The following is a 22,119-nucleotide window of genomic DNA, read 5'->3' on the forward strand; positions in this document are numbered from 1 at the left end:
GTAAGCTTACAAAACAAAAGTGTAGCCATTAAAATGTTTTTAAACATCATCTTGAAAAAATAATGGTTGATGCTCTCTTTAATTATCCTTTCATTTGTTTGATTCCCCTATGTCCCGTCGTGCTGTAGCTTTGCATTTATTGTCCCGCGCTCTGATGCTATCTGGTGCTATCCTGTGCACCTACACAGACAAAAAGAAAAAGAACAACTCTGAGATTCTTCCAAGACCCAATAATACAAAGTCAATTAGACGCTATTTGTACAGCCTTAAGCGATTGCAGACCCTGTCTTTTGAGAACCAAGAAAAGAACACGCTTTTCAATTGTCAAGGGTCTGCTACAGTCTGATGCCTGAATCACGTCCTAATTGTGTTGGCCACAGAGGGTCGTGTTTTTAGCTCCATTGCTGTCGCATTGTTCATGATGTCAGGCCACGCTACACCAGCGCCACATTTCGGCGGATTCGAAAGGTTGTTTGCATGTTTGGAAGAGAAATTTGTTCCGAGTGTCTCGTGTCCAGACATGTTATTATCTATGCCAGCGTGGGTTAAGAACAATTTGTTTTAGCATTATCACATTTATTCACCTCTGGGACTACGATAAGCACGTCATCTGGAAATGAAATCTCCGCATGCAAAGATTTTTTTTAAAGCCTCCCTGTAATTACAAATTTCGAAACGTTATGCTTGCAAGATACTGTAGTTTCAGTGAGATAAAAAAGAAATAAATTATGATTATGTTCATTTCTTTCTTTCTGTGCGGCCTTAAAAATCGTAGAATTGTACGTTTCGAATTCGATATTTGACTTTTGTTGTTGAATCACATTTTAGCGACTAAGTGTCAGTTTTGTCCGCGTTAGTCTCTAAATTGTGCCTAATTTTCGAACCCTGGAACAAACACAATGTACCCATGCTTCACCCGGGAAACGAACCTGTTTCGTAGCGAGCTACACTACAGAGCCGGACGTAGACTGCCTCTAGTTAGTTCGTCAAAAAAAATGAAGGCAGAGGCATGTAGAAGCAAAAATATCCCATACAGATGAAAACCAAATATTAATTTTACCATATAATTCTAAAAACCTTGAATTCTACTACATACTAGACAGACTTTGCAATTTCACAGACATCTAGTTCCAGATTGGAAAATACAGTAGTCTATGGGCTCATAGTTGAAACTGTGTGATCATGATCAAAAATGAAAGCTGTGAGGCAGGTGGGTGATTTTATAATCTCACATTCCACTTAATTGTGATGTGTGATGAAGTTACTTGTGTTTGATTTACACTATTTTCATTATTATTATTACGTATAAAACATTGACTTTGTGTTAGTGTTGAAGAACAGAACGGTAACCTTCACAGTCTATAAAGACAATTAAAACCAACAACGTGAAACACGTCACTGGAGTTTACTTTGATTGATTTGGTGTTTTAAGTCCACTTTATGCACAGTAAGGCTAATCGGGACTGGACCTACAGTTTAAAGTAGGATCCGAACCACTATGTGTCTCCACCGGGTATCGAACCCAGGACCCCTTCATTACAAGGCGACGATGATACCACTGCGCCATCGGGGAGGCCATAGGAGTTTACTGTGGCAATGTACATTAAACACCTAATGACTAGACGTAGTCTTTGTTGTCCAGTCCAAATTCAACACCGAGTACAAGTCATTAAGAAATATACTTTCTCATGCAAGCAAGCTGTTTTTTCTTTTTCTTTTTTAAAGAGAACGGTCCCCAAGCAATCATCGCTGGGCACGAGGCTAAACTCTCAACAGGTTTCCGCGAATATCGTTGTTATTTTTTCCTTTTGTTCTAAATAGCTATGTCCAGGAAATGACAACGGAGAGAGAGCTTTTAGTAATAAGTCAACAATCGCATTTCTCAAAACCTTGTTAAGGGCTAATGCTTCGCGTTTCTTCTTTTCTGGAACAATTTAAGAAGGATAATGCAGCACTTTCGCCAGTTTAGTCCATCTCCCGCAGATGACAATTTTGCATGGTTAGAGCTACTTAGTCCGCCTCGTTTAATAACCACCTCGTTGGGGGGAAAATGACACGAAGCAGGCGAGAGAAGAAGGAAATTGAATTGTGATGTATACCTTGTTTACTTTTGCCACGAACAACTTTCTTTTTCGCGTTTGGTGTGTAAGGCCATTACGAAAAAATCTACCAGAAGTTCTTTGTTATATCGTCACCTCTCTATCCGTGAATATTACCCAGCTTCAAGCCGCACGCAACGCGACGCCACATTACACCACGACGACAGTGTTTTGTTCACTTTTTTTTGCCGTGTCCCACCAGTGGCGACATTAGCGGCTGGGAAAAGAAACTCTTACCTGCGTGACAGATGCTATTAGGCCGCGTTGGTTTCTCTGCTTTGCATTCAATAACAAAATTACAAGGTCCGATCTTTGCCCGGCGACAAGGCTCCACAATTTACGACGCTATTTGAAAAAATAAAATACCTGTATTGGCGAACAAGGGATTCATTAAAGGTCTTTGAAGCGAGTGAAAATGCGACTCTTACGCCCTCCGTTGGAGAATTCCTGAAACATGTCAAATGTAATCAGTGGAGACAGAAGGGTCACATTTAGGTCTAGGTCCGGGCAAAGAAGCGCACGAATTATATAAGACAAAATTGTCCTCTCTTGATGTGATTCATGTGCAATTGAGCGGACAACAGAAAATCTTGCAATAAAAATACAAAATGTTCAATATGCACGTATCAGGTGTGTAGATTCAGAAATTACGAATACGTGTTTCTTTGCTTAATGAGCACGTATTTCTCACCATGGTATGTACACTCTGCAACATCATTAATACCCAAACTATCTGGGTTTCGAAATTAAACGTCAGAAGTAAAACTCGCTCACATTCAACAAGAAACTTTGTCAGACTCACTCGGCTTCCTTGCAGAACCTTGACATCAGTTACGCAATACAAAGTCTGGAATGCACTCCCAAAATTAAAAAACAACAAAACTTCAAATATTTTCACGACATGCTCTGTGTATCACTGGCCAACGAACAGAAGCAAAGTGAATTCACGTATATGAATTGCTAATCAAAATTTTCTGAGCTGCCAGAATTACTTTCACATCAGTTTCAACTTTATTCAGTTTCAAAATTTTCTGCACTTATTGTTTTCGTCCTATCCTTTTATAGTATTATCTTCTTCTCTATTTTTTGTGATTTTAAATTTTATTATTTTGTCGCGATTAACCAAAAAGTTGCAGAAATGCGACGTTAAATAAACTAAATCAAATCAACTAATTACTGTTATTAATTTGTACTTTTGGGGTCCAGAGCAGCAACCTCGTGAGGCAATAAAGTCAATTGAATCGAAATTTGTATGAAAAATAAAAGAAATTCGTAAATTAAGCACAAACATAAAATAAATGCGGTTTTCTTAAAAGTAACATCATAGAAACGAAATAGAAAATTGTAGAATCAGGTGGTGGAAGTGGATGTGATGTATAAAATTGCAGAGAAGCCCTTGATTTTTCATACTTCATTTGAACTTTATGCCATATTAAATTCTAAAGTTTATAGAAATTGTGATGTAAGATTTGTGTGGCGGGCTAAGGGGGACATTTTACACTGATGCAACATTTTCAGTCCGACCCTGAGTGGAGACAGGAGTGACAAGAATAAGCAGACATTAATACACCTTTAGCGTCCGGATGGTAGAATTTGGAACGACGCCTGTTGAGGACGGATGCTCGATATTTCCACCAGCAACGCACGGCAGCAACTGAAGCGCCATTTCCTGAAAACTACACATGATATTCCAGTTGTCTTTTTTTATCTTCAGTATACCTACATATGAAGGTATGACATGCTCGAATTATTGGGTTGGTGCGAATGAAATGTCCGGCCCAGGTGCGTCATTGCCAAAGGCCAAAAAAATCAAAACTACAATACCTGGTTAATCAAAATAGTCGCCGTCTGCAGCCACACACTTTTGTCATCGCTCAGCCAACAATTGGATTCCATGGCGAAAGAAGTCTGGAGTCTGCGACGCAAAGATCTCCTGAACGGCATGTTGCACCGCCCGATCATCAGCGAAGGTCTTCCCTGTCAGGAAGTGCTCGAGATGCCGGAAGTGATGGTAGTCAATGGAAGAGAGGTCGGGAGAATATGCTGGATGAGGAAGGGCTTCATATTGCAACTCATGGAGAGCCTGCACCGTCCTTTGTGCAACATGTGGGCGAGCATTGTCGTGCAACACGAGGACACCATGTCTGTGGACCATTGCTGGATGCTTGTGGAGAAGTTTGTGGTGCATTTCATGGAGTTCAGCACTGTAACAATTTGCACTGATGGTTTCACCTCGCCTGAGAAAGACATGATGGATCACACCCACCATAGACCACAGCAACAACACCTTCCGTGGGTGGAGAGGTGGTTTCAGAAACCGCCCTGGACGTTGATCACGATCCAACCATTGTCCTGATCGTTTATGATTGTCATAGCAGATCCATTTTTCATCTGAAGTGACAATCCGATGCAGAAAACCATCCCAGTTATTCCTGACACTCAGAGAACTGCACACCTCCAGACGGCGAGTCTTCTTGACCGGTGTCAAATCATGTGGTACCCATGAGTCCAACTTTTTCACTTTACTGATCTCACGGAGCCGCCAAACGACAGTGGTATGGTGTATGCCTAACTCGTCTGCAATGGCACGAACACTTTTCCGAGGGTCCGCTTCCACGGGGTTCCTGAGGAGCTCATCCGAACATGATGTTGGTCGATGGCCACTGGGTTCATTTTGCAATGCTGTGTCACCGGAACGAAATTTTACAAACCAGCGGCGAATGGTGCGTTCATTTACCATTCCTGGCCCAAATGCACTGTTAGTGTTTTTGGCGGCTTGCTGAGCAGAATGTCCCAGTTTGAATTCGTAAAGACAAATCACTCGCAATTGTGTGTTCTCCAGGGTGCACTTTCAGATGACCCTGTTCAGCAACACACTGCCTCCTGACTGTCTATGTGCTCCAGCCTGTTTGCTGGACGTATACAGAGTTTATGACGTTAGACCTGTGACCTCAGTCAATCCCTGTGTTGTGTTGTTTAGGTGAGTTTCTCACCAGACGTCAAAGCGGACATTTCATTCGCACCAACCCAATAGAAAACAATATATCCATTGTTATTATTAACAAACGAAGCTTGAAAAAGCCTTTATTTTCCCTTCGTTACCCCTTATTATTATGGGATAGATTTATATAAATGGCTCAACTTCTAAACTACTGCATCTTTTTGAAGAAAAAAAATCTACAAGCAAGAATGAGTAAAAAGCAACCTTTTAAGCAACGTCCGACAATTAAGGATTATGGGGAGACACGGGGGCAAGGGCCCAATTGTCGATCCAAAGAAGAACCTGATACTGAAAGTGACTTTTGGTAAGAAGACGTATCAATGATTTTTTTGGTAAGAGGGGGAGAGTTGACAGAGGTTGAGATGAAGATAAAGAATATGTAAAGAAGGTCTCAATGTAATTTAAAGATTCATCAGCATATTCTGTGTATTGCTTCACCGTCAATCTCGATAAGAAATCTGCAACGTCTACACATTTCGTATAAACAATTGTGTTTGAGTATTGAGATAACAGCAAAGCCCATCTCTGTAAACGTGAACATGCTAAATATGGAATAGCCGCTGTCTCGCCAAAAATATATATCACAGGTAATGAATCACTACAAACTGTGAAATGTTTTCCATAAAGATATTTATGAAATTTCTTTAAGCCAGTCACTAACGCTTCACGTTCAAATTGGCTTATTTACTAGAATTACAAACAAATGTCTATTGTTATTAACAAGCGCCGTTTGAAAAAGCCTTTTGTTACTATGGGATAACTAAACTGAAGATAAAGGCTATAACTGGTCAACCACTTCATCTTTTTTGAGAAATTTAAATTCTAAATGTAAGAATGAGTAAATAGAAACATTTTAAGTAACATCGGACATTTAAGGCTCCAGAGGAGAAGCGGGGGCAAAGGTCCAAAGTTCGAAATTTTCCGTAGTTACGCAAAATTTCCGAACACCGTAATTTCCGTGTTTTTTTTATAGTCATGCCACGAGCATTACATATCCTCACAGAGTGTTCTTTTGTCGTGCTTCCCTCCATGTTTGGTCCATCCAGCGTCCATAGAGCCAGCGAAGTTCCGGAAGCTGGCAACTCTGCCGTTTTATATAATGTTATTATTTTTCTCTCTCAAGAAGTATCACTCTGATTTCGACGAAACTTTGCATTATTGTAGGAATGTACCACCGCTACATACTACATTTTTTCATTCACTTCGGAGAGGGACACAGATAAAAAGGTAAAGTGCTCCCCTGTGCTTAGCACCACGCCGTGAAGGCGTATAGGGGGTGTGGGGGTAACGCCCTACACTTTCTTCATCCGGTCGTGAGTGGGGGAGATGTGATCAGCATCACGCCCCTGACCGCCTTTACCCCCCATGGTTTCCCCCCAGGTACCCATGTTATTCGACGCTGGGTGGGCGCCGGGGCCGCTTCCAACGTTAGAAAAGTTCCCGGATTTGAACCGGCCGGGGATCGAACCCGGGACCTTGAGCATGGTAGTCAGACGCGTTACCGACTGAGCCACCGCGGCCACCCAGTTTTTTTTGAGGACACAGAGGCGTGCCAAATTTTTAAAAAGTCAAAATTTTCTTCTTCTTCTTTTAGCACTAATTATTGGGAATGTATAAATTTTACCTTCCCTAAAAGTCCTGTCTTTAAGAAAGAAAAGATAACCGATTTCATCTCTTTACGACAATTAGTTCCTGAGCTACGATTTTGTTCTATTTCGCGGCAAGTTTGAAATGCGCGTGTTTGAAAAGGCGCCGGTTTCAACGGAAATAAAGGTGCGCGAAGCTCTACAGCGAATATCAGTGTGCCTATGATATTAATGAAAAAATGAAGTTAGTGTACACTACTTTGCTGTCAATGCAAAATACTTTGGGAAGAAAGAAAATTCCTTTACGCTCTACTTTTTGGAGTGGTGAAGAAGTTTCACTTGAGAAAGAATATTGCAAAGGTAGTACAAGTTCTGTGTGACAAAAGTAGACCAGCATTGTCCAAAGTCTCAGTTTTACTTTTTTATTTATTTATTTATTTTTTCAATTTTTATTTTTTTATTTTTTATATTTTTTCATGCTGTTTCTTTCCGACCTAACCAAAAGTGATGAGTTGTGGTTGAGTCACACGTTTCAGGGACGATTCAGGAACGGAAGAGGTTCGACTTACGTACGTCTTCCGTATCACGATTACAAGGACCTCCCCGATGGCGTAGTGGTGACGTCGTTGTCTTGTAATGAAAGGGTCCCGTATTCGTTACCTGGTGGAGGCACATACTAGTAGTTCGGATCCCATTTTAAACTGTAGGTCCAGGCCCCATTAGCCTTTCTGTGCATAAATTGGACCTTAAACTCAAGTGCAACAGAAATGAGAACACTTGTCAATGTTTGGCTTAAGTCCACTTTATGGGCAAAACGCAAATCGGGAAGCCCTTTCACTTAAATCACTATGTGCCTTCACCCGGTGGGTGATGATGCTACCACGACGTCATCGGCGAGGTATAGTGCATTTGTCTACATATTTTGGTCACGTGCCAAGACTGGGTACGAGAGTTTTTCCGAAAACACTTTTTGTGCAAGCGTTTAATGTGTGAATAACGAATAAACTTAATACATTTTTTGGGTGACCATTGATAAAATTCAAGTAATAATTCCCGATTTTCAAGGCGAACTTTCCAAAAATTGAAGGGTACAGCCAGACGTAACAAGGATTGAGAGAATTCTGTTTTATTTTCCCTCCTTGATAAAATAAAAGCTAAACTGTGAAAAACTTGCGTCAGGGCATTCACAAATATGTATAAATTCAACGGAATTTGTATTAATAAAAGTTGCAATTTTTCACATCTACGGAGAAAATTGAGGCAGAATACACGCATATTTCCCGGAGCCAATAATTCACTACCAATGTCCTTTTTTTAGGGACATGGGTAATTACATTTGTTAAATATTTGTGTTGCAAATTCTGCTATTGCATTTGGGGGGGGGATAAAATCCTCCGTAGCAGAAATGAAAATGTCCAGGGATACTGTGGACTAGTGGAATTAAAACACATTTCATTAAGCTTCTTTGTAGCCAAGGACCCCCGCCCCCGAAAGACATACCAAAAGAATTAATAATAAACATTGTTTTAACATTTGTTCTATAACCGAGAGATATTTATTTCCACCGAACTTATTTGAAGGCAGTAAATATTTAGTTTTTGTAATTGCTTTATTAAACATTAAATTGATGTGTGTCTGTCTAAACAAAAGCTAACGTAGCACAATGACTCCTTTGTTGCATAATTATTTTATTGGGAGATTCGAGACAAAACTATTCTACCGGACTGGCAAGGACATATTTAAGGGCGAGGCTCAAGGGCCCGGACCCCCCCCCCATCCCGAAGGCTTACCAAGTACTAATATTAAATAATGAAAACATTCTTGTTTAGCATTTGTTGCATAAGCAAGGTTATTTCTTTCGACCGAACTTTGAATGACAGTGCCAAAGATATTAATCTGAATCTTTAATTTTCGTCAACCAGATCTAACATTATTTCTTGTTATACTTATAATAAATATTCAACTTATCTATTTGGCACTGATTTCCTTGTCAGGACAATTGCTTTTATACAAATTTTATCGATCTTAACTACACGTACGCTAGATAATGAACACATGCTTTTACATCTCTAATCTCTATTCGTATACAGTCCTTTTACCTAATCATATAACAATAGCTGTGCAATATCAATTTATATATTTTAATTAGTATTATTTTAATTGGTCCTCCTCCGTAGTCGAGCGGGTTAAGGCGTTCACTCGTCTTGAGATCGTTCGCTGCGGGACGGCGTAGGTTCGAATCCGGCTCTGGTCGGAATTTATTCGGCCTACGTATAGGGCCGGTGGCAACCCACCATCGTGAGAAAATTGGGGAGCTCCGAGTGAGTGAGCGTAACCTGGTCGAGAAGACCTACAATAACGGCTGGGGGTTCGTCGGGCTGATCACCCGTCACCCCAACACTGGTCTGAGACCTCCACGCTATAACAGGTGACGGCGGAACAGTGTGGGAGGGAAACCAGCAGTCGGTAGGCCCTCCAAGGTGCTGTAGAGCTGTGGGTTATGTTATTATTTTAATTGAATATACTTATTTCAATTTGAATGTTTATATATTTTTATTATTTTTATTTCTCAGACACTTGATTCACCCCCCCGAAATAAATTTCTAAACACGTACCTATTAGTAGCTACAAACAAGAAAATTGTATTTGTTCTGATGAAAAATCATTTGTTTCTCACCCAGTTCAACAAATGTTTGGTTGCCAGAAACTTTGTTGTTGTTGTTCCAAACCGGAAACATCGGAACATAACTGATTTATTTCAATTAACCAAAATCATTTTATGTAAGTGTAATCAAAAATATAATTATGGTAGCTTTTACTATATTTGGCAATTTGGACTAAACCAATTGGTCCAATTTGGGCAGAATTACTATAAACAAAAATTGTGATGATTTTTTTTTTTTTTTTGTGGTGGCAGGCACTTCAAACAAGCACTTACTTCTGCGATAGGCTAATATGCTGAATACAAAATCAGATAATGGGTGTTAACATGTGTGGGGAAGACCCAATCCTTTGTCGGGATTTATTATTTTTAAAGTTTATTATCATTTTTATTTTTTAAATGAACTTATATTTGTAGCCTATGTTGGGAGAGAGACTCACCCCTACAGCATAGACTTTATTTCAGTATTGTATGAAATTTCCTTGTATTTATGTTTCTGTGATCGTTTGTCATCTTTGATACATGCGTCGAAAGCATAATCACGATTAAGTGGTGCAAAAAGACACAGCAGTAACAAAATTAAAAATAAGGCGAATTAAGTGCAATAAATATACATAAAAACCATCGGGTAAGTTGGTTATCACGTCGCTGTGAACAATTTGTGGATGCCTTTGCAATTAGTTACGACAATTACAAAGCAATCACCCATTTTACTCGATTCCAAACGTAGAAATTCGACCTACGCGCGCTCTTCCGAGAAAAAAAGGTACTACCACGTTTCCGAGAAGCCGCGATGGCAGTGGAGCCTTCAAGGACTTCACGTCAACGCCATAAAAGGGCGTGGCCTCCACCGCCGAGGGCGCCGATTGGCCGCCGAGCGCACGCAAGGGCGGGAAGGCGAGCGTGATTGGTAGACATCCCCGCCATCTGTCGTGCAGGTGTCGAACTACGCGTGAGGTGCAGGGGAAAACGTCGCATTCAGGTGCGAGAAGGAAGTTGGTTATGATTCGCGGTCTGTGCTTGAGTTGACGGCAAAGTTTTCGACTACCCGTTTTTGCCAGCTGATTGTTTGGGTGAGTACTCGTTCTGTTTTGTTCGTATTCTTATCCGCCGAGGAATTATTCCGTGCTGGTTCGAGAGATTTGGTGAAGAAACGAGAGACTTCACGACTGCTTCTTGGATTTCTCGGCATGTCTTTTTAGGCCTAACGTGCTTTCCCCGTGTGCCGTTGATACCGAGTGCTACGCCGGCGTAAGTTTGCGTAGCGGCTCCGCTGAACTGACAGACGCGTTATTGAAGTTAAATTTCCTTGTACACACTGTGCGGATTAAGCCTTTTGCATTTGAGGGGAGGGGGGAGGGATGGCGTATCATCTAACTTGCCAACAAGTTTCTTGTGGACACTTTCATACATGTAAAATATCATCAATATGCCATGAGAACTTCTGGAAAACAGCCCACTGTTATCTCGGCTGTTGGCCAGTTGCAGAATGGCTTTATTTTTCCTTATTGTACAAGGCAGCAACTTGTCGATAGCTAAATCTTTGATGAATAAGAATGATTTTTCAATTGTATTTGTTAAATAGTTTAAATAGCTTTCAATTCTATTGTCTTTGAGAGAGATAAGACCATCCCTGGCAGGGATAAACATAATTTTCTTTGTGCCCCCCCCCCCCCCTAAATGCACATTGCTTGTACAGCTCGTCCTTACAGAATCCTCAAAATCTACCCTAAAGCCAAACAATGGTTAAATATCAAGAAACAATTAACAATTGTTTATCGGGATATGTTAAGTTGCAGAAATTTCAGCCTGTTTTCAAAGACTCGCCAACAACGTTAATTTCCCTCTGAGCTGACTGCACCGAGGAAATAAGACATGCATAAAATAAAGTTGGGAAGTAAACAAGGGTATAATCGAGAAAATGAGACGTATATCATTTGGTTAACCTTACTCATTGCAGTATACCTTTCTGCTAAAATTTATTTCGCGTCGCTTTTACGCCACTTTTGGCTAATCGCGAATATCGATGAAGGGACACTCACAAAGAATACCCATGTCCGGGATCGAACCCGAGATCTCTGGTGTCGTGGCTCGCTGTGTTAACCACTCCACCACGGAGGTTGACTACTTGCTTAAACCTTCCACTTTCGTTTCTGTTATATATTACCCATAAGCCATCAGTGACAATTCACAATGGCAATATCAACAAGAAAACAAAATGCAATAACATGTGTATACACAAAGATCCCGAAACGTGTCAATTGACACATATACTATGTTGACTCCAGTAACACATTAACGTGCATAAACTGCAAATGATGCACTTTTTATTGTGTCAAAATAGACACGGAAATGCATAAGAGGGCACTTTTATCAGCTGGTGTTCCGTTTGATGCACTCAAAAAGCATCAATTGGGAAGATCAGAGAATATCATTTCATAAATAAGAAAATGTCACTCTGTCAATTGACAGCTAAATGTGTAGTTTAGTTATCTTTGAAATGATCTTGTCTGATCTTCCCAATTGATGCATTTTAGTGCATCACAAAAATATCAGCTGTTAGAAGTGCTCTTTTATGCATGTCTGTTTGTATTTTGACTCACCAAAAAATGCATCATTTGCATGGTTTATGCACGTTAATGTGTTAGGAGTCAACATAGTATATGTGTCAATTGACACATCTCGGGTTCTGTGAGTACTTTATCGTATATAAAATACAACTTAGCCTTAAATGCCCGTTCCATACTCCTTTTTATTTTAAAAGTACTATTGTAATATACGGGTATAAAATTTTATCATCACAGTGACATTTTTGTTTAAGTTAAATGATTTCATCCATATATTTAATGGCAACAAAATCGAATGTCAATGGAAATATGCTCTCACTTAACTTTCACGAAACTTAGCGCATACCCTGTGAATTTTTATGGGATTAGCCTACAGAACGAAGTAACACCGCAAGTAATGCGTTAGTTTTTCATGTTGCGTTACTACCGCTTCACCGCACAACGCGCTACGACTCCAGAGGTCCCAAGTTCGAATCCCGGCATGGGTATTCTTTGTGAGGGTCCCTTCGTCAACTTCATCACGTCCTCGCGATTAGTCAAAAGTGTCAGAAAATCGAAGTAACATAAAACAACTATCGCTTTGCTGAAGCTACATAACTGTTTAAATGTAACGGTAGGGAGATTAGGTTTTTCAAAAGGCACTCAACCTCTGGACCACACTGAAACAATACTGAAGTTATAGCAACAATGACGGTACTTCCAGGAGGTCCACACTATATTTTGGCCAACATTTAACCTCGGTGGTCTTAAAATGCAGTATGATTACAAGTACAGTCACGAACAGTTCTGGCTTGTAACGACACCATTGATTTTCAGTGGTATCGTTAAAGTGTAGAATTGTCCGTGACTGTACAACCATTGCTCTATGTGATGTACCTTAACACCATTGACCAAATGTGGTGCCAAGGTGAGCATTTTTTTAAACAACAAAATGGGACATTTTTCATATTTTCCTGAAGGAAAACTGGACAAATTAGAACGGCAAAGCATTTTAACACGAAAACTTATTCGTCATAAATACTAATGTTTGAAAACTATAATTAATTGTGTAAATACTGTGTAAATAACTTATATAATACGATATTGTGATATACATTCAACTACAGTCCTTTAGAATTAGTTGACATTGATTGATATTTTGCCGATGATTGGATCTTCTCCAGTACTTCCTTCTTTTCAAATAACATTTTGTAAAAGTTTAGACACGTGTGATTGAAGTTCACTTTATTATTCAACATAGCTTTCAAAGTTTGTACTGAAAGAGCGTTCGTCACTTGTCCACAAACCACACTCGTTCAGTGGGGCATTAGTTCTTGGTAAACAGAGAGGAAACTCCAATCTATTAGGAGAATTGGAATATGGCACATTCTTGACATTGAAATGTGTACCCAACAATGCCATAGTCATATTTATAGTAGAGAAAGTGTATTGTTGCAGTAATTCTATGTCGATATGTCACTGTAACAAAACAGAAACATTATGGCGTACCGGTTTAAGTTAACTCTTGCCCTTGTAATGCGAGATTTTTATGTTTCATCGATGTGGAAACAACCGAGTAATATGATATTTAACCTAATCATCATTGCTATGTCCATAATTCTTGTATTCATCATCATCATCATCATCGTAATTGCATGTTGTTGTAATTTTTGCAGCATAGTATATGAAACATGTTAGGCCGGAAGGTAGTGTGAGGAAATTGTTTTATTTGCTCATATATTTTTCATTTTTTCTATTTTATCGCTAATAATATTTTTATGTGATGTCTTATTAAATACTTTATTTTTGATTAAACATTTGTTAATACATATTCAAGTAATATTACAACTTTTGTTTGTACACTGTGTCCGACAGACACTGCTTGCCCGTTTACGTAAGTGAAATGGAAAATATTTTTTTACGCCTGACCTACTCTATCAAACAAAGTCAAGTATTGTTAAAGGAAAAAAAAGAGAGGAACAACCAAAGACAAAAAATATCAAGTTCGTAGGAAGTATCGTTTGAAGTATGTGACAAAAAATATAATCAACAGTGTCTGATAGACACTGGTTGCCCGGATAAGGGTTAAACAAAATTCGGGACAGACTCAAGAAAAGGGATAATGAGGCTGTAGCGCTGATTCACAAATCCTCTGTCCAAGTGTGTTTGTCCCGTCACCATTTTTTTCTGATCACCATTCTCCGCCATAGCGATTTGCAAAAGTGGTAGAAAAGAGATGTAACATTAAAAGCAATGCAGATACTTCATTCAAACTGCTTAGACAAATTCAAAATTTGTCATTTTGATTCTCTCATTTCATACAAAAGAAGAATGCCTGTAGTTCTTATCTCTCTCACAAATACGGCTTCGTGGCCGACAATGATATAAACATATGTGTAGCCCAATTTTGGTGGCGATTGCATTGTTATTGGTTCGACGTTGAGGTGCAAATGCACGCACTAAATTGAGTCAACCGACGCAGTACTGTAGTTCATTCTCCAGTAATCGTGGAATCAATCGTCACGTACTCACTGGCAAAAAGTGTGAAGCAGAGAATATTGTTAAAATCTCCGGGAAAAGTTCCGAGCAGGAAGGCGAAACGGAACAGCGGCGTTTGGCGGGAATTGAAAGCATCTGAGGGCAATCTCGTGTCGAGAGATCGACGGTTAGATATGCATCGCAACAGGACGCTCCGACCTCCAGCTAAGTGTTACCTCAGAGCAAGGGTGCGAAATCATTGAAAACTGGTGGGGTGGGGGAGATCTACATTTACACACAGATATATATATATATATATATATATATATATATATATATATATATATATATATATATATATATATATATATATATATATATATTTTCCTGGGATGAAAGGTTCCGGTACTCTTAAGTTGGTTCGTTATTCTGATCATCATAAGATCTACTCAAAACATGGTAGTTTGAATTGATGTTTTAACTCCACTTTATGCACAGATAGGCTAATCGGAACTGGACCTACAGTTTAAAGTGGGATCCGAACCACTGTGCAATGTGCCTCCACTAAGTATCGAACCCGGGACCCGAAATATTGTATCATGTCCATTAATGATCACCAATAGAAAGGTGCCGGAACGGTGCACCGTTACACTGCTTAGCTATACAAGGTGGCGCAAATGTCATCCCCTGATTTTCTTAGCCTATAGCTTGGGTTTAAGCAAATTAAATTAAATTAAGCAAAGTAGGTTTTTTTGTGTTAAACTCTTATTGATACTTGTAAGTTTTATGTCCTCAATTTTTAAAGATAACATCCAATAAATGACCACCATTTGAATTGATGCAAATTTGGGCTCTTTTTATTGCGTTGGTGATGTTGAAAGGAATCTGCGGGGAAATGTTTTCAATTTCATGCTGAATATTGTCCTTTAGTTGCTGTAACGTCTCTGGCTTGTTCACATAAACCAATGACTTCAAATATCCCCAAAGGTAAAATTTTGGAGCGTTCAAATCGGGGGACCTGGCCGGCCATGGCAAATCAGCAGAACGGGATATTACTCTGCCCGGAAAAGTGTCACGCAAGAGAGCTAATGTTTCGCGGGCTGTATGTCGCATACGTATTCATTCTCGCACACAATAAATTTCGTCAGTATCTTCTATTTAACTGACAAAACACTACTGATATAAACAACAAGATGTCAAAATAAAAGTTAGTTCAATAGGATGATGACTTTTGCGCCACCTGTTATATGAAAAAAAAAGCCCTGCTTGTATATGAATTATTTTCTGGTGTACATATTTACTATGTTATTACATATAAAAGTGAATCACTAAATACATAGAATTATTTAATTATACAAAGGAATGTACAAATATGTATAAAGTAGCAAACCAATTCATTTACCAACTGATTAAAAATGTCAATAAATTACAAAATAGATAATATGGTTTTATTATGTATAAATATTTATTTTCTCTTAATATAAATCGATTAGATTTCATACTCATATTAGTCTTGCATTGTTGTTTTACCATTATTATCTCTATATTGTTATTGGTGTTGATCTGTTAATGGTCTCTTGAAAGAAAACGAGAGAGAGAGAGAGAGAGAGAGAAAGAAAGCGTGCAACACTCACACACACACGGGGATAGACATTAATTATAGTTCATTCTTTGTGTGTTCTCGATATTATCCTTGTAAAGTATATGAGGTCAAACTTAATTGCTTATCTTCGTTGTTACAACAAAAACTCTTTCCCGCTAATTTTTTAGGACACGATTGTTGGAGGGAAATCCATCCCCCCTCCCTCAGTGGTAAGAGCATTGATTAAAAATGGAAGATAGAATCTGTGCTAGATGTCGATTAACGTACAATTAATGAGAAATAAAAGATTTGTTCCTTTTGCTTTTTGAATCTTAGCTGTAGAAGACAATTGTTAATAGCCTATATGCAGATGATGTAGACTTACTGTGGAATCAAGTACACCCAACGGCGAAAGAAACAGTAGGCTAATTGTCCATCACCATTTTCATTCGGTTTGTATTGCACAATGTGATGACAATGAATTGAAATAATGACGTCAATAAGCAGAGAACAATGCCTGCTTCGAACCAACATAGTTTCATTTCTTAAAACAACACAGGATGTAGAATATAAAAGTAATGAAAATAGTTGTGGAGAATTTACCTACCGTTATCTTTGCCTAAATGCAATTGAGAATAATACTCAAACTCTGTTAAAAGTATCCTAATATTAGTAGAGGCGGAACATAGCAAGGGAGAGGAAAGAACCAGGTTGAAAAGACAATTTTTTAGCAGAACACTTTTTTTTCTATTAAGGCAGCAAAAATACAATTCAATTCCATTTTTTGCTTTGTTTATGGATTCCGATGCGACATCTAAATCTTCTTTATCCGAATGTATTAGGATTTTCGATATCTCAATCCTCAAAGATTCAAACCGACTATTACACCCGCAGAAAACAAAATGTAACTCAATCAAATTTATGTAACAATTGCTAGGATTGTTTGGGTAATTATTATTTTGTTCACGGCTCGAAGTGGAAATTCCTAGGGTGGTGCTTGGTCAAGTTTGGGGTGGATGATTATGCAGCTGCAGGGGGCTGCTTTATGAAAATTTTCCTATGGGGGTTAGCATCCCCCACGTTCCCCCACTTCGGAATTTGTTAGCTGGTGCATTTTTATTGCATCCAGAGAAATAGACGCACTATACTGCCGCCACGTTAAATTCCGGCGTGGGGACCGCCTGTATGGCAGTGACCCTCTGTTGCCGCGTTTACTTACGAAAAAACTTGCGGTCAAACAGCCAATTAGGCCTACCGCTGCCCCCCTGTTTGGGCAACAATCGGCAACCTTAGAATCCGTCCTCCGCAACCAGCAGGGGAACAGGATTTTGTCAAAATAACCGTTTTGCGCTGTGAATGGGGACCAGTTTTGTTACGGTGGTCATACTTTAATAAATGTGTTTCAATCAAAATGTTAATGTATTTTCTTGCATTTGCATTTGATTGGATCATTAACTTACTCGTTTACTTTAATATTAATCAGAGTGGTATTTGAAGGGGGATGATGGGGAATTATCCCCTCTAGTTTCTAAGTTTTAACTGTTTGGGGAAGGGAGGAAGAAGCTCTATGTACAATTTATATAATATCCCTATGCTTCAAGATTAGTTACTGGAATTTTCCCTCACTCGAAATTTTTGGAAAACCAAACTGATAAAGCATGTATTTTTACTCTTGTTAATTTCTTGCAGAAGTTCTGTAAAATATTTTCTCAAACAGTGTGTTGAAAATTACAGGCACTTAAATAGGTTTTGCTACATGTAAAAAAATATTTGTTTCATTTCGAAAAACGAAACTTTATTCTAAAATTAAAGGTGAGACATAATTATAGCGAATTGAGTGATAGGATACACTGTATTATACAGGGTCATCCATTTATAATGATCGATTGATTGAATTATTTTTTATTGGGTGTGTCGGCACATTAGGCCATATTGCACCCTTCAATGTATGCGGAGAAGATTCCCTTATCTTAAACCCTTACCTCAAAATTAAAAAAAAAATATTCGAGGGGTGTAAAAAGCCCATTGAAAAATGGTTAAAAATGCAGGTTGTAAATATACCTGCATGGGACAAACACAACACATTAAAAAAGATAAAATATTTTTTTAGAACACACCTCAGAAACAATGGAAGAGATCTGCTCTTCTCAAAAATTTAAAAACATTGGATAAAACAATGTCATCATTGAAAAATACAGATCGTACAAAAATGTTCTATATGAATACATAAATGCTGCCGCAATCGGCTACGTCGTAGATGGCGTTACTGTAGATGAAACGGATACGAACTTCATTTTTCAAATGGGACCCCCTCCTTTTTTTATTGCAGAATCAAATTCTACGTAAAAAAATATGAAACGTTTAATCGGAACATTAAAAAAAGTGGCTATAGCGAAATGTCTCTTAGGAAACGATAAAACTTACTTCGGAGATATTCGTGAATTTCCGTGACACCCTTCGCTTGTCCCCCAATCCTGCGCAAGAGCCCATAACCGACAGATTGGACGGGAAGGCCATAAGTCACTTGATAACATTGATTTTTACAGTTTTGAAGAGAAAATTCTCTTCACCAGCCTAAGACATCGATTTGTTAAGATTTCAATGAATAATGACGTGTGTGGTAACTTTATTATTTATCACAAAAGAAATGCTTGAAAAAATGAAAGTAGCAAAGATTTGTTTCAATGGGTGACTAACAAATTACTTTCTTTTCGTAAGTGTAAGCGACCTGTTTTGATTTGTAGGTCTAACCAATTCGGGTCGATTAACTTTGAATGCCATATTATTGAATCATTACAAAATTTAGCTAAGATTATTGTGCATTTGTTAATTGTTGTAACTGCTGTGACAACCTCAACGATCAAATACAACAATCCCTGATGAAAACTGAGGGAAACATGGATATTTCACTTTTGTAAATGTTCTGACGTGTTTAATCAACGATCTTCGTTATTCATCCAACTGCCTCCATATGTCGGTGACACCGAACGAGTCTTGCATGTGCATCATTTTATAAGCAATGCTTAAGTCATCTGCAAATGGAATTTTGATCGGCTCGTTCTCCAGGCACGTTGTGTTATCTTGGCCTGAGCGTGTGTGTTCTCAATTTCATTTAATCATCACTCATCCTCATCGTCGCGATTAGCCAAAAGTGGCAGAAAAGCGACGTAAAATAAAAGTACAAAATATGCATATTAGCGTCTTGTTTCTCAACAAGAGCTCCCGTGAAGCCGAATGGTTTGCGGGCTCACCTTCGGTTTGAACGGTTCCAGGTTCGATCCTCGATGGGAGGTCCATCACTCAGAGAACTAAATGCATCATATCGATTGATGCACCATAATGCATCGATTGATGCACTAAAGTGTAAAAAGGCTTCTTCAAAGAATCAGATTCACATTTGATGCATTTGGGTGCATTTTTGTATGTCTTGAAAGAAACACCAAAGTGCATCATTTGATTCAAGTGAGGATTTCTATCACAATGCATCAGTTGATGCGTTTTTATGCACCTTGATGCGTTTTGATGCACCAGCATGCATATTTTTTGATGATGCAGGAAGGTGCATCAAGGAACATCAACTGATGCATTGAAGTGCATCTAGACTGAAAGAAATCCTCATTGAATCAAATGATGCACTTTGGTGTTTGTTTCAAGACACAAAAATTCACCCAAATGCATCAAATGTGAATTTGATTCTTTGCAGAAACCATTAAACACGTTTTAGTGCATCACATCGAGACGGTGCATTTAGTTTTGAGTGTGTACTTTCGGTGTTGACGCGGTGTTATGAACACAGTTGGAAAGCCACTCGAAAGCATAATAACCGAATATGGTCACGAAAGCCACAAAACAGCGGCGATACGTTTACAGACTTGGCCCTCAAAGACTATTGCACCACCGAGTTTGAGCTTTTCATTAAATTGTGTCTTATTTTATTATTTTGTGTACTTTTGTTTGAACCTTTTTATGTTTCCTGTATCTAGCCACAAAGAAATTGAAATATATGTTTGCGTTGAAGGGAAAACTTGGATCTGCTTGTATTCATATTTTTCAGCGCCCAGCACTCAACCGCACTGATCTCAGTCGTATGGAAAATGCAAGATAACACAAGGTTAGGTTTATTGTGCTTGCTGAGCCGCTGCACAAGTTCGACGATAGCACAGCGGAAACAATTGCTGTTCCTTCCAAGCAAGGTGATAAAGCATGAATGCTTGGCTACAAAACACACTCCTGAGGCTTGCAATACTTATGCGTAGCTAAAGCATATTTTTTGGCTTTCTGAAGTGATATTTCACACTTTTGTTCAAATTATTTGCATAATTATGGATGATGCTCGTATCGAGTCTTGAAATAGTACACCGTGAGCGAAAAAACCGCCCACCCTCGAAAATTTCAATTTCCAAATCTGCACGATGTGACAACAAGGCGGGGCAGCAAACCTCACGTACGAAAAAGTAACATCGCCAGAACGTGGAAGCCTTACAGATACGTATTTAATTGGTTTATCTATTTATTTATTTATTTTTGACGAATAGTTACAGATAATTAAACAACTTTCCACTGATATATTTCGCGACACATTCTTTGCTCCTGCTTCCTTCGTGAAAACTGCTATTACGGTAGATAACATTGAGGATCAGTCTTGTGAAACTCTATGAAAACGTGAAAGAAGACTGGTATGTTGATTCCAAAATACGATAAAATACATTCATTTTTAACTTGATAAATATTACGTGCTGATTTTTTTTTGCATAATATGAATTCTGAAAAAAAAAAATCCACATTAAACTTACCAAAGTCTCGGTCCTATATCGATTTCACAAAGGTTTCTGCCTCGCCTCGATAAGTCTCGAAATTGTCTGGTCTTGTTTTCATCTCGATTTCTAAAAGGCCCTCTCGAATTTCGAGACAAGAACGTGGCTTGTCTCTGTACCGCACCTGAAAAATAATAATTATGTCAGTTTGAGAAAGAAACTTATTAGGTTGAAGGTATAATAAATGATCTAATTAGGAAAGCAGGTGTCAAGTTAAGAAGCTGCAGTTGACGTAACGAGACACTTCCTGCCAATATTGCAATTACATGAACATTTTTTGTTTCATGTTGGGCGTGTCCGTACAAACATATGCAAAAAGGCAAGTGGAAAGAAACTTCTTTTTATTCTAAAAAAGTGCTTCAGTAGCCACCTCCAATTGGCTGAGACTGTAAATTGGGGTTCTATTATCATATTTTAGGTGCATTATACAAATGCCGTTAACCATCAAATAGATGCGGTGACGTTCATGGTGTTGTCAAAAGCTCATGTGCACAATTGTTTTTGAATGCATACATTGTATCTGTTGTGTATCCTCCATTACTTCATATTAAGGTTAATTAAGAGTGAAGTATGATTACCAAGCTCTTTAGTTTTGCAAATTAACGTTTACATATTTCTAAAGTACAAGCAGTGTTGTTAAATTCAGAACAATGTCCAAATTAAATACAAAGCTAAGCACCCGTATAAAAATCCCTCTCCATAGGGTTGTTTTCTTTTATCTTTCAATACACAACAACCTAGACAAAGAATGGCCTTACGTTGTCACACTCCAGTTCTTCTATTTAAAATAAGAATCTAACCATCATTTTTGTTATATTTCTCAACTCAAATCGAGTTTGGCAGTTTTGAACTTGACTGTAGGCACCACAAGAGTTATGGCCAAGTTAGAATATAAATATGTAGAGATGCCGGGACATTATAAAGTTGAAGTTTTGCTCTAATCTCCACAAGAAATATTTTATTGTCGTTAAGACAATCTTTTGTATGTTATGTTAAATTTCACTTTTTATCGCAATTCAAAAACCTTGCCAAATCCTTCGAAACAATGTTTTGAAGAGAAAGAGTTTTATAAATGTACTTCATTGCTGCTTCTCATTTTAATGCTCAATGCGGTGCTTCTGGTAATGGCTAATAATGATTTCGTCAGTACAATGGATTGGTTGTTGGTGTTCTAAGTCCACTTTATGCACAGTAAGGTTAATCGGGACTGGACCTAGAGTTTAAAGTGGGATCCGAACCACTAATGTGCCTCCACCGCGTATCGAACCCTGGACCCCTTGTTTACAAGGCGACGACGCTACTACTGTACCATCGGGTAGGCCCTCGGTACGTTGGAATACATAAAGAACAA

At 38.6% G+C, this 22,119-nt stretch overlaps 1 protein-coding gene across 2 annotated transcripts in view; it reads left to right on the plus strand.

Moving 5' to 3' along the window:
• The window catches only part of al (aristaless related homeobox), a 348,232-nt gene that overhangs the window by 189,905 nt on the left and 136,208 nt on the right, over window positions 1–22,119 (plus strand). Inside the window, exon 1 of one of the 2 annotated variants that reach the window (XM_083118331.1) lies at window positions 10,325–10,421. The exons of the other annotated variant lie outside the window; for it this stretch is intronic. The gene's annotated coding sequence lies outside the window, so the exon portion shown is untranslated. Of the gene's footprint in view, window positions 1–10,324; window positions 10,422–22,119 lie in introns of those variants that run through there. 2 annotated transcript variants of the gene reach the window in all.

This window comes from Lepisma saccharinum, chromosome 3, assembly GCF_977018435.1.
Source record: "Lepisma saccharinum chromosome 3, izLepSacc3.1, whole genome shotgun sequence".
In the NCBI taxonomy this organism is placed as follows: domain Eukaryota; kingdom Metazoa; phylum Arthropoda; class Insecta; order Zygentoma; family Lepismatidae; genus Lepisma; species Lepisma saccharinum.